Source organism: Gracilinanus agilis, chromosome 2 (genome assembly GCF_016433145.1).
Source record: "Gracilinanus agilis isolate LMUSP501 chromosome 2, AgileGrace, whole genome shotgun sequence".
Taxonomy (NCBI): domain Eukaryota; kingdom Metazoa; phylum Chordata; class Mammalia; order Didelphimorphia; family Didelphidae; genus Gracilinanus; species Gracilinanus agilis.
This window is the reverse complement of record NC_058131.1, coordinates 70,102,242-70,106,660: the sequence shown is the minus strand read 5'-3', so window position 1 is coordinate 70,106,660 and position 4,419 is coordinate 70,102,242. Positions and strand designations below refer to the sequence as shown.

The 4,419-nt window shown below is 34.1% G+C and overlaps 1 pseudogene; it reads right to left on the bottom strand.

The window, feature by feature from the left end:
- Window positions 1-3,716: 3,716 nt before the first annotated feature.
- LOC123234669 lies at window positions 3,717-4,161 on the bottom strand (annotated as a pseudogene).
- Window positions 4,162-4,419: the final 258 nt, after the last annotated feature.

Sequence of the window (4,419 nt, the reverse complement as noted above, 5' to 3'; positions counted from 1 at the left end):
GTGTGATTTTTTAAGTAAAGATACTTTAGTGACTCCTATTTCTTTTTGAGATTCAAATTGCCACCTCAGATAATAGAAAGTTAGAAAGTAGTTAATTAGGGTTGGAAAGAAACTTGTAATGCAAATAAAATTGGAAAGAAACAAGAAATACAAAATATTAGAAAACATAACAATAGTTTCTATGTTGAAATCTGTTTATCATCTCTGATAAGGACAGCTTAGTTGATAAGAAAGTAACAGGACACAGAAGATGATCTTGAACTATTAAACTCATAGCTGCTTCTCCGAAGTGCCATTGAGTAACAAGTTTATTTTATATGAAAATTCAAACTCCCTTTCACCCACAAGCACAGAGAGAGTTTTACAGCTCCGTAGACATTGCAATGAGTTTAGACAACACAAGTAGCTAATAATTCACTGTGCATGTCAGTAAAAGTTTAATATAATAATATAATTTTTACTGTAGTCAATTTACAAAGAGAAAAGTACTAGATTTCAGTGATTTGCCCAATTAAAGATATAATCCAATGTTTACCAAATTTTCAGTTCAATCAATTAGTAAAAAATTTGACAAATATAGTTAACACAGAAAGACAGAATAAACAACAACAATGCATTTCTCTAACATCTGGGAAGGAAAAAGATAAAGCTCTTTGTTCTCAAAGAATTAACATTTCATTTTCAAGATATCTTTTTGTAATTTATTTTTTTCAATGTTGAAACAATTTTCCCACTAGTTTTCTGATATTTCACAAATGAAGTTCCCTTGCTCAGTTCCCTCCCTCTCTGAGATTTTATAATCTGGCATTGTTTAATCCTATACTCTCATGCAATTTATATTTCCATATTCCCCATGTCAAGAGAGAAGATACATATCATCTATATAATAAAAATTCATGAAGAAAATAAAATGAAAAACAATGTGTTGTGATCTACAATAATATTTCAACAGTTGCTTTTGGGGCTGTGAATAGCATTCTTTATCATGGTTCTCTTGGAGTTATCTTAGCAGCTTCTTTTACTGAAAATTATTTAGTTCTTCACAGCTGATCATTGTGAAATTTATATACATTGCTAATCTGGTTCTGCTCACTTCACTTTCAAAGAGTTCATATAAATCTTCCAAGGTTTTTCTGAAATCATCCTATTTATCATTTCTTATAACAAAGTAATATTTAATTAAAACCATATACCATATCTTTTTCAGCTATTCCCCAACTGATAGATACCTCCTAAATTTCCAACTCTTTGTCACTACAAAAAAAGAGTTGTTAAAATATTTTTTGTACAAGGGCCCATCCCCTATCTCTGATATTTTATTGACAGGTCAAAAATATGTATAATTTTATGGTCCTTTGGGCATTGTTCCATATTGTTCTCTAGAATGGTTGTATAACTTCATAGTTCTACCAATAGAATATTAGTTTCTCAATTTTCCAATATCCCCTTAAACAATTATCATTTTCCTTTAGGGTCATATTAACCAATATGATAGGTATGTGGTGGTATCTTAGAATTGTTTCTAATTCTATTTCTCTAATAAATAGTGATTTGGATTATTTTTTCTACATGATTATAGATAGATTTTTTAAATTTGAGAATTTCCTATTTGTATCCTTTGACTAATTATCAGTTGGGGATTGCTTTATATTATTACACATTTGTCTCAGTTCTCTATGTATTTGAGAAATTAGGACTTTGTCAAAGAAACTTGCTATAATTTTCTTTCCAATTTGTGGATACCCTTCTAATCTTAGTTGCATCAGTTTTTTTGTATGATTTTTTAAAAATTTAATATTGTTGAAATTATTCATTCCATTATATTCTCTAGGTCGTTTTTAGTCACAAATTATTATTTTATTCTTAACTTTGATAGGTAAACTTCTGGGTTCCCCTCATTTGTTTATGATATCAACCTTTATTTCTAGATCAAATATTCTTTTATACTTTATTTTGACGTATGGTGTTATATAATTTGTTCTCTGTCTAATTTCTACCACATTTTCCACTTTTCCAAGAAGTTTTTGTCATATAGTAAATTCTTCCCCCAATAGCTTAAATCTTTGAATTTATCAAACACTAGATTACTCTACTCATTAACTACCATGTTAATTACATAACATATTCCATTGACACACTATTCTATTTCTTAGCGGATAGAAGATTGTTTTGAGAGTACAGATTACAGTTTGGTAGAGCTAGGTTTCCCTCCTTCATATATATATATATATATATATATATATATATATATTTAACAACTTTCTTTTATTAATACAAACCATTAAATTTCCCTCCCCCCAAATGAAGTGAGTGAAATGAAATTCTTACCTCATTTATCAAAAAACTTGCCCCTATAAGGCATTAATGAGTAAATGGTAACAGGCTACTGTTATACTCCTGTCATACTCCAATTGAAAGTAGTCATACTTCAGGATTAGTATCACAATTTTACAGACCAAAAAAAAAAAAAAAAAAGGAAGACACACCAGGGGGAGAAGTTGGCAAGAACTTTGACCTCCAATTCTCAAGGTAGTTCTTTATAGAGAAGGTCAGACTGTGGTTATGCGGGGCTGCTTCTCTAGCTAAAGACAGATTTTTTTTTTTTTTTGCCACAAAGATAAATATTTTCTAGGAGCTCCCAAACTTCAGAAATTACCACTTAACTTCAAGTACCTGGGAGTGAATGGAAAGAAAGCCTAACAAAAGATGAAAGTCCCATGTAAGCTACTTTAGAAAGCTGGTTTACAAGAATTATATTTCTAAGCATTATTTGATTTCATTAAAAGTTATTCCATCAAGCTATCTTTAAAAGATTTAAGTCAGAACTATGGGACTGGAAGAAAATTTTACATTTCTTAAATTAAGCCAGATGGAAGGTCTCATGTTAGCAAAGCAAAGAATAGTTTGGAAAGAATGCCTAGTGTCTGGAAGAAATAGATTTTGGAGCTTGTCATTTATTAAATCAAAAATCTAAAAACAAAAAGGATGAACCTATGAGGTTCACTACAAAGCAAAAAGTAAAGGGATTATGTATACTAGAAACATCTGTTTCCAAACTTTTGTTCAGTAGGCAGGGGAAGAGACTTTTGAGGTGAAATGCCCACTTTAAAACAGAACCAACCTTCCACTAATATACTGCAGTATAAAATTCAAAACAGATACAAAGTGCTAAGTAGAGTGGGATCAAGTCTCAAACTCAGCAAGAGACTAGGGGAAGATTCAGAAAGAGAAGATGCAAACCAAAGGAAGCAGAACCTTGTTGAAAGTTACTTTCAAGTAATTACATTTCATTTTTTACCCCCAACTTTTGCGACAGTGCCCCAAATCCACTGCTGCAATCACTCTTTCACAGACTTCTCATGTTCAGAGTTCAAATCTCTCTGATTTCTGGCTGCTTCTACAGCCCCTAAAATAATAGATAGTATGAAACCTGGGTCATAAAACAGCATGTGAAATAAATGGATCTTCCATACTTTTCCCCCCAGATGAAATAGCAGTACATAACCTTACCTTGTCAAAAGGTCACAATTTATGGATTATATAAAGTGAAACTGGAATCTCTGGGAATTATTCAAATATTCTTAGGTCCTTAAAAATGAGCATTCTTAGGTGAAGGAAAAGGCCATAGAAATTCTCTGTCAAAGAGCACAATACATGCAACAGTGTCACAGTTCCAAGTTTCCTGATCGTCTGAAATGCCATCTTCTCCAGAAAGCTCAATTGTCAACTTCTTCTTCATCATTCTGTTCCTCTTCTTCCATCCTTTCATCATCCTCATCATTTTTCTTCCCTGCTCTTGTTCTGCTCTTCAGAATCATCTATCCTTTGGTCTTTATCTTTCTTCTTTTGTTCTGAAGCTTCCTTCTTACCTTTCTTTTCAAGTCTCTATGCATGTTGTGCTTCTTTCAAAGGATAAATGAATCGCTGAAAGTCCATCTCTCCCGTGACTGACAGTACATCACCAGCATTTCAGGTCTTTCCGCTTTTCTTTTCATTGTAAAGTTGTTTGCGCAAGACGTGGGGTACAGCACGAAAAAATGGCGGCCCGGAGATGGCACTTCAAGACCCTTTGGAGACATTTATGCCGCTGGGGAACGCCTCCTTGATGATCCTAGTGATGAGGGCTTTGGAAAGGTTCAAGTCCTCAGATCTTTCCACCATGGCTACCTCCTCCCTCCTCCCTTCTGGGAAAGCCACAACTACGCCACCGCTGGCCTCCCTGATCCCGCAACAGTTGAGGCCAGAGATACGCCTCACAGGGTTCTCACTCAGGGCGCCAATCCAGTGTCCTTACTTCCTGCCCCCAACCACGTGTCCTGTCTGGACTTCCGTTTGTACACCTGCTTCTCTGCCCCAGGGCTTTCCAAGCTGCATCGCACCAGCCTTCTGCACTTGCAACTTGAGATGTACCATTGGGTT